The sequence below is a fragment of the Babylonia areolata genome, chromosome 15 (genome assembly GCF_041734735.1).
Source record: "Babylonia areolata isolate BAREFJ2019XMU chromosome 15, ASM4173473v1, whole genome shotgun sequence".
Taxonomy (NCBI): Eukaryota; Metazoa; Mollusca; class Gastropoda; order Neogastropoda; family Buccinidae; genus Babylonia; species Babylonia areolata.
The window spans coordinates 25,844,392-25,854,391 of NC_134890.1; positions in this window are offsets into that span (position 1 = coordinate 25,844,392).

Below are 10,000 nucleotides of genomic sequence, written 5' to 3' on the forward strand. Positions count from 1 at the left end.
CTATCTATCTATCTATCTCTCTCTCTCTCTCTCTCTCTCTCTATATATATATATATATATATGTATGTATGTATGTATGTATGCACGTATGTGTGTGTGTATGTATGTGTGTGTGTGTATGTGTGTGTGTGTGTGTTTGTTTGCACGTGGATATGTGTGTGTGTGTGCGCGCGCGCGTGTGAGTGTGTGTATGTGTGTGTGTTATACAGAGATAGAGACAGACACAGAGAAACGGAGACAGACAGTTTGACAGACAGACAGAGACAGACAGATGGAGAGAGAGAGAGAGAGAGAGAGAGAGAGAGAGAGAGAGAGAGAGAGAGAGAGAGAGAGGACAAGAAAGAGAGGGAGACAGACAGACAGACAGACAGAGACAGAGACAGAGAGTGAAACAGACAGACAGACAGGCAGACAGAGAGAAAGAAACAGAGACAGAGACATACGCGCTACCTATAACAAGGCAGGTGTGACACCACACAACACAGAAAACGGAGGGTGGTTCTTCACTGATATTAACTGTTCGTTCACCATCGTCACTAACCCCAAGCCAGTAGACAGACAGACAGACAGACAGACAGACAGATAGACAGACTGGCAGACAGGCAGACAGACTGGCAGACAGACAGACAGACAGACTCGGTGAAACAGCGACACCCAGGTTACGAAACTCTGCTCCTCGTACATCATGTGCAATTTCCCTGCCGTCAGGAAACCATGCCGCTCTTCTTCCTCCTCCTCCTCTTCCTCCTCCTCCTCTTCCTCCTCCTCCTCCTCCACGTCCCCGTCCCTTCCTCCCAGCCCCGCCTCTTCTCTCCGCCACACAAATTAACGCACACACGTGCACACACAACATGCACACGTATACACGCACATGCACACACACTGAGGCACGCACACACGCACGCGCGCACACACACACACACACACAGAGACACACACACACACGCAACACACACACACACACACACACACACACACACACACACACACACACACACACACACACACACACACACACACACACACACACACACACACACACACACACACAGATGACGCGACAAGGGACTGCAACAACAACAACAACAACAGCTACAAGACGGAACAAATGAAGATGAACGGCTAATAAAGACAGGCAGACACGAACCGCAGGGCCCCGGTTAACAGGGGCCGGCCCGCGCGGCCCGTTAGCCCCTCCCTAATCATACAGCGTGAAATCGCTAACTACCGGCCACCGGCCTTCCTCGTCTGCATCTTCCTTCACCCCTCCTCCTCCCCCCCCTCCCCTCCTCCCAAACCACCACCCTCACCTCCACCCCTCCCTTTCATTGCCACCTGCTTCCCACAGTGCACTGAGCGTCTTCATTCAACGCTGACTGTCTTCTTCAAAGAGATCCCACAATGCATTGCCTGTCTTCATCAAACAGATCCCACAATGCACTGCGCGTCTTCATCAAACAGATCCCACAATGCACTGCATGTCTTCATTCAACGCTGACTGTCTTCATCAAACAGATCCCACAATGCATTGCCTGTCTTCATCAAACAGATCCCACAATGCACTGCGCGTCTTCATTCAACGCTGACTGTCTTCATCAAACAGATCCCACAAAGCATTGCCTGTCTTCATCAAACAGATCCCACAATGCATTGCCTGTCTTCATCAAACAGATCCCACAATATCTTCATCAGACAGATCCCACAAAGCATTGCCAGTCTTCATCAAACAGATCCCACAATGCACTGCGCGTCTTCATCAAACAGATCCCACAATGCATTGCATGTCTTCATTCAACGCTGACTGTCTTCATCAAACAGATCCCACAATGCATTGCCTGTCTTCATCAAACAGATCCCACAATGCACTGCGCGTCTTCATTCAACGCTGCCTGTCTTCATCAAACAGATCCCACAATGCACTGCGCGTCTTCATTCAACGCTGACTGTCTTCATCAAACAGATCCCACAATGCATTGCCAGTCTTCATCAAACAGATCCCACAATGTCTTCATCAAACAGATCCCACAATATCTTCATCAGACAGATCCCACAAAGCATTGCCAGTCTTCATCAAACAGATCCCACAATGCACTGCCAGTCTTCATCAAACGGATCCCACAATGCATTACCAGTCTTCATCAAAACAGATCCCACAATGCATCGCCTGTGTTCATCAAAATAGATCCCACAATGCACTGCCTGTCTTCATCAAACAGATCCCACAATGCATCGCCTGTCTTCATCAAACAGATCCCACAATGCATTGCCTGTCTTCATCAAACAGATCCCACAATGCATTGCCTGTCTTCATCAAACAGATCCCACAATGCACTGCCTGTCTTCATCAGACAGATCCCACAATGCACTGCCTGTCTTCATCAAAACAGATCCCACAATGCACTGCCTGTCTTCATCAAACATATCCCACAATGCACTGCCTGTCTTCATCAGACAGATCCCACAATGCACTGCCTGTCTTCATGAAACAGATCCCACAATGCATTGCCTGTCTTCATCAAACAGATCCCACAATGCACTGCCTGTCTTCATCAAACAGATCCCACAATGCATTGCCTGTCTTCATCAAACAGATCCCACAATGCATTGCCTGTCTTCATCAAACAGATCCCACAATGCATTGCCTGTCTTCATCAAACAGATCCCACAATGTCTTCATCAAACAGATCCCACAATGCACTGCCTGTCTTCATCAAACAGATCCCACAATGCATTGTGTGTCTTCATCAAACAGATCCCACAATGCATTGCCAGTCTTCATCAAACAGATCCCACAATGCATTGCCTGTCTTCATCAAACAGATCCCACAATGCATTGCCTGTCTTCATCAAACAGATCCCACAATGCACTGCCTGTCTTCATCAAACAGATCCCACAATGCACTGCCAGTCTTCATGAAACAAATCCCACAATGCACTTCTGTAAACAATCTCGCAGATCATTGCATCTCCTCCGTAAACATATTCCACACTGCAATGCATGCATCCAGCGAACACATCCCACAATGCATTACCTGTCTTCTGTGAACGTTTCCACAATGCATCACCTATCCCCCGTGAACATTCCCACAATGCATCACCTATCTTCTGTGAACATTCCCACAATGCATCACCTATCTTCTGTGAACATTCCCACAATGCATCACCTATCCCCCGTGAACATTCCCACAATGCATCACCTATCCCCCGTGAACATTCCCACAATGTATCACCTATCCCCCGTGAACATTCCCACAATGCATCACCTATCCCCCGTGAACATTCCCACAATGCACTGCCTTCCGTAGTCAGATGTAAGTTCTGTCGCATCAAAATCTCTACGTCAAAAGACGTGCATCTCAATCACTTGTTTTCAGTTCAAAAACATTCACAATCCTCTGACTACGATGACCAGAAGTAGTGTTTTTCACTTTTAACTCTCTCCATACGAACGGCGAAAGAGACGACGTCAACAGTGTTTCACCCCAATTACCATCATCAAAATATTGCAAGCGGAAGGCTCTTATACTGAAGAGGTGAATGTTGACAAAGAATACCACAGTTCTGACGACGGAAGCTAAAGGTTGGGTCATTCAGACACCCACTGGACATCCGAGAGGTCTGTGTAGAGGAGAAGAGAGGACTGGCCGTACTGAGTGAGTTAAACTATACTTTGTAGCGATGACAGCAGCACAGTTGTGAGCATGACACGAAGCAAAAGACGATGAACGGCCAATAAAGACAGGCAGACACAAACCACGGGGCCCTGGTTAACTTCCACCCGAGCTACTAGTAGTGGAAATATCAGGAAGTGAGCGCGAGTCCAAATCATTGCGGTTTTGTATGCCTCCGGCTTGTTTTCACGTGTGTTCTGGTGTATTCATCATTATGAACATGAAAAAAATGATACAACAGCAATGATTTGTGTTTATTGTACCGCCCATACTTTAATCAGAATGCATACAGTGTGACATCAGTGGTGGGTTCATTGTACTATTACAACGTGTTCGGGGAATGTGTTGAAAATATGTGAATGCGATGAAACTGTCACCTGCTGTCTTCAGCTTGCCCTCGTTGTGTATTGTATTGTATTGTATTGTGTTGTATTGTATTTCTCTTTTTGTCACAACAGATTTCTCTGTGTGAAATTCGGGCTGCTCTCCCCAGGGAGAGCGCGTCGCTACACTACAGCGCCACCTTTAAAAAAAAAATTTTTTTCCTGCGTGCAGTTTTATTTGTTTTTTTTCTATCGAAGTGGATTTTTCTACAGAATTTTGCCAGGAACAACCCTTTTGTTGCCGTGGGTACTTTTACGTGCGCGAAGTGCATGCTGCACACGGGACCTCGGTTTATCGTCTCATCCGAATGACTAGCATCCAGACCACCACTCAAGGTCTAGTGGAGGGGGAGAAAATATCGGCGGCTGAGCCGTGATTCGAACCAGCGTGCACAGATTCTCTCGATTCCTAGGCGGACACATTACCTCTAGGCCATCACTCCACTGTTTAAAAAAAAAAAAAAAAAAAAAAAAAAATTCCTGTCGTATCGCATATCCTGGACCTGGACAAACATGTCCATGGAGGCACTGTCCGAGTCAAACAATCAATCCTCCGATGCACCGTGGACCAAAACGATTCTCCCTCATCACACAGCTGACCCCCGGGCATGTCAGCACAGTTCAGACTGAACCCAGTAAGGAAGGGCAGCTATCCATGAAACACAAGGTCACGCTCCTACCTACACCCTTGTCGCGGCATGTATTATCGCCCCTGCATGGACTGTCGCCGGCGACAATAACAGGGCCCGGACAATACATGCCGCAACAACAGCACTGAGGGGCGACAATTCGGCCAGTGAGGGCTGCACGTATTGCAGCAGGCGACGATCCAAGCAGGGGCGACAATCCATGCAGGGGCGACAATACATGCCGCAACACACCCATCTACCACAGGCCTGCCAGACGTTGATCCTCATGGCGGACTCTGAAAGAAGAATCCAAGCCATGAAAACAACGAGGTGTCATCCAAGATATGATAGCCAGTCGTGTCCGACTATGACCATCAAAAAAGCAACTGCTGTTCCGACTATTTAGGCTAGAATTTGATTATAGTGGAGAGTGTCTTGCCCAAGTTACATCCCCACTCTCTCGGCCATGAGGGTTTTAGGACAGCCGGCGTTGGGATGGTTCCCAAAGGCCAACTAGCCCACAAGGCTGCAGCACGAAGAGCCAGTGCAATTTTGCCTCCTAGTTTGAGAGTCATAGTCCTTCACAAAAGACCAAGCTGTAAATGATTTCCCATTGATTGGAGAAACGATTGATAATACAGCTCTCACTTTGCTGTTGGCCCAAACGTAAACTTATGTCAATCTGTGATATAAGCAGAGTGTTGGGCCTAAGCCAAGCTACTGAACATCAGGTACACTGATTGGTATCACCTATATACAAGCCAACCAAACAAACTACCAAGCAGCACACTGGGACAAAATTATGAAGCTTTGCCGGGATCGGGAAAAGAAAACTATGTTGCTATGGCCTCGTAACAAGATCCAATGCCAGTGGCCGTGCCAAAGCAACCATCCAGGGAAATATTGAAGAAAACAGACGAGGGGAGTGACAGAAAGAAAAGGAGAGAAAAAACGGAAAAAAAAGAAAAGAAGAAGAAAGAAAAGAAGGAAAGAAAGAAACAAAGAAAGAAAAAAAAGAACACGACAGACAGACAAATTTGCAGACTGGACGGGAGAGAATCATTTACAGAGACCCAACCTCTGGCATACAAACCAACAACAGACCTGGAGGAATCGTGAACTGTTCGGTGCCATCGCCCCAGTTTCTCTTCACAGAGAACACCCTTCAAGGTCTCTCTCTACTCTGTTACTGGTGACAGAATCTGTTCCGTTCTGATATTCAACCAGAGAGAAACACGACAGAAGAACCTCTCTAGTTGTTTTGCTGTACAAACCCGGAATTCCCTGCCTTGTTCAGTCCGTCACAGGCCTCAACCAGAATTTTCCTTTTCAGCCAATCTCAACAAAGTCAAGGTACTTGATGCCGTTAGTTATATTCTATTGATCCATATCAAATTCTTCTTGCGTGCGTGCGTTCGTGCGTGCGTGCGTGTGTGTGTGTGTGTGTGTGTGTGTGTGTGTGTGTGTGTGTGCGTGTGTCGTGCGGTCAAGAGAGCTGGCTTTTTCGTCAACCTGAGCACTGTTTCAGGGTTTGTACCACAATGATAAAACATGATCATCACCGTCTTCATCATTTTCGTTTGGTTTAGATCATCTTTAATTGTTCAACAGTACACATGATCACAATGCAGACAATGCCAAAAGAGCATCAACAAGCTTAAAGCTTATACTGTGCTCACAACGCTGCACTTCAATTTTAACATGACGGCTGAGGAACCATATTGTCATTTGTATCAAATAACTCATTCATAAACAGTATGTAAAGAAATAAAACAAATGAATATATAGTATTGTAAAACAATGCTACTATCAATATTAACATCAGATTAGATTTCTAGTCACCAGAGGTATCGGCCTGATGGAAGGGAAACACGAAGGGAAAAACAACAACGAAATTCAGAAAAAATGGTGGGTAGGTGGTGGGGGGGGGGGGGGGGGGGGGGGGGGGGGGGGGGGGGGGGTAGCAGAGGAGAGAGGGGAATTTCTGACAGATCATTGGCCAATCCATTCAACACTGAACATTTGGTCAGTATCAGTATCAGTATCAGTAGCTGAAGGAGGCGTCACTGCGTTCGGTCAAAGCCATATACGCTACACCACATCTGCCATACAGATGCCTGACCGGCAGCGTAACCCAACGCGCTTAGTCAGGCCTTGAGGAAAAACAAAACAAACAAGAGAGGCAAGGCCTTCAAGTCAGTCCAAGGATATAATGTGATTAGGACATCCACCACATAGTCAACAAATAGAATCATGTTGTACCGGTTCTTCACAATTACTTTCTGAGTTAAAAATTTATTTGAATCGGAGATAAACTTGAGAACAGTTTGAAATATGAATATATTTGTGTAATTTTGGAGATCAGGATCTCCGTACAACAGAGTTTGTAAGTGGATGTAGTTTGGAGATAAAAGTCAAGATTGTGTTCCCCACAGCCACATGAAGTACTGGCAAAATATTAAATAAATGTTCACCAGTTACGCTTGTAGTGCCACAAGCCTCCAGCAGTCATGTCTAATTCTCCATGTCTCCAACAGTCATGTCTAACTCTCCATGTCTCCAACAGTGATGTCCACCTCTCTCTCCACGTCTCCAACAGTCATGTCTAACTCTCCATGTCTCCAACAGTCATGTCCACCTCTCTCCATGTCTCCAACAGTCATGTCCACCACTCCATGTCTCCAACAGTCATGTCCACCACTCTCTCCATGTCTCCAACAGTCATGTCCACCTCTCTCTCCATGTCTCCAACAGTCATGTCCACCACTCTCTCCATGTCTCCAACAGTCATGTCCACCACTCTCTCCATGTCTCCAACAGTCATGTCTAACTCTCCATGTCTCCAACAGTCATGTCCACCTCTCTCTCCATGTCTCCAACAGTCATGTCCACCACTCTCTCCATGTCTCCAACAGTCATGTCCACCACTCTCTCCATGTCTCCAACAGTCATGTCCATCTCTCCATGTCTCCAACAGTCATGTCCACCACTCTCTCCATGTCTCCAACAGTCATGTCCATCTCTCCATGTCTCCAACAGTCATGTCCACCTCTCCATGTCTCCAACAGTCATGTCCACCACTCTCTCCATGTCTCCAACAGTCATGTCCACCACTCTCTCCATGTCTCCAACAGTCATGTCTAACTCTCCATGTCTCCAACAGTCATGTCTAACTCTCCATGTCTCCAACAGTCATGTCCATCTCTCCATGTCTCCAACAGTCATGTCCACATCTCTCTCCATGTCTCCAACAGTCATGTCCACCTCTCTCTCCATGTCTCCAACAGTCATGTCCACCTCTCTCTCCATGTCTCCAACAGTCATGTCCACCACTCTCTCCATGTCTCCAACAGTCCTGCCCAAACTGGATCCGAAGAAGAGAAAAAAAAAGGGGGGGGCGTGGCGAAGTGGGCGTGGCTAAAGGTTGCGATGGAGGGTGGGGGTCGAAGGGCGTGGCCAATGGGCCAAAGACAATGGGATGATTGGCATGAGCACAAGGAATGGAGCACGGTGGAGGAGAACAGTGGGGGGAGGGATGGAAGGATGGGGGGTGGGGGGGGGGGGGACGCATGAGGGTGGAATGGTTGAGAAAGAGGTTCCCTCTGTGTGTGTGTGTGTGTGTGTGTGTGTGTTCCAGAAAGACTGCAAGGAAACTTCCCTGTTCGTAATTCTTTTTTGGTGGGTGGGGTGGTGGGGGTGGGGGATGGGTGTGTGTGTGTGGGGAGGAGGGAGACATGGGGGGGGGGGGGGCGTTTCGGGGGTGGTGGGGTGGGTGGTGGTGGTGCTTTCTTTCTGGTCTTCCTGTCTGCCGTCGGGGACAATTTTCAACATATTTTCCCTAAAAATCCCCTCCGTCCTCTTTCCTTCCTTCCTTCTTTCCTTTCTTCCTTTCTTTCTTTCTTTCTGGGCTTTTTCTCCGTGTCTTTCATTCTTTCAGCTTTTTCCTTGTCTTCCTCTCTTTCTTTGTTCCTGCCCCTCTTTTTTTTCTGTCTGTCTGTTTCTATGTATTTTTTTCTTACAGTCTTTGGTGGGTTTTTTTTTTCTATCTTGTTTTTTTTTATGATATTGTGCCTGTCAGCTTTTTCTTTTCTTTTTTTTTTCTTCGAAAATTGACTGGTCCCTCCTCCTCCTCCTCCTCCCTCCACTGTTCTACGTTCCTGGGCATGTTCTTTCTGTATGGATGATTTATTTTATGTGCGAGTTCTGAGCTCAGAGAAGAAACACGTGCTCCTTGACTGTTGGGATCTGCATTTGTATTTGTATTTGTATTTCTTTTTATCACATCAGATTTCTCTGTGTGAAATTCGGGCTGCTCTCCCCAGGGAGAGCGCGTCGCTACACCTACAGCGCCACCCATTTTTTTTGGTATTTTTTCCTGCGTGCAGTTTTGTTTGTTTTTCCTATCGAAGTGGATTTTTCTACAGAATTTTGCCAGGAACAACCCTTTTGTTGCCGTGGGTTCTTTTACGTGCGCTAAGTGCATGCTGCACACGGGACCTCGGTTTATCGCCTCATCCGAATGACTAGCGTCCAGACTACCACTCAAGGTCTAGTGGAGGGGGAGAAAATATCGGCGGCTGAGCCGTGATTCGAACCAGCGCGCTCAGATTCTCTCGCTTCCTAGGCGGACGCGTTACCTCTAGGCCATCACTCCACTTACGTTAGACACAGACATTACACGGCGGTTTCTTTGAAGACCTTGTTTCGTGATCTCCCTCCGATGGACTTCTTTGAAAGAAGTGAACATTTTTAATGAAATTTGAAGGTTTTAAACTATGGAAGGTTTTTTTTAAACTTTGAGTGGAAAGCTTAAAGTGGTGACTCGTTTTTTTTTTTTTTTTGTTTTTTTTTACCCTTGTAGTAGGTATTAACGTGGCGATAGCCTTGAGATGGCCTTAGTGGTCGGCGAGGCTCTAAGCACCATAATTTCATTTCATTTCAGCTCAGAGAAGATGCGTGTGCTGCTGCTGCTGTATGTACCAGGCTAAAACTGAGCAACTTGGGCACCAGGGGAAACTAAAAGACTCTCTGTCCAAAATTGTACAGCTGACGAATAGAAAAAAAAGGAACAATTTCAAACAAAGTGATGGTGAAGAAGAAGAAGAAGAAGATTCAAGATTCAAGATTCAAGATTCAAAAACTTCATTACTCAAGGATAACGATTTTAGGCATTGCCTAGTCTTCCAATCTGTCCTTGTGACAACAAAAACAGTAACGATAAGACACAACAATAATAACAATAGTAAATACTACCACTACCACTACTACTACTACTATTACTAATGATAATTATAATACTAATCAACGGACCATCATC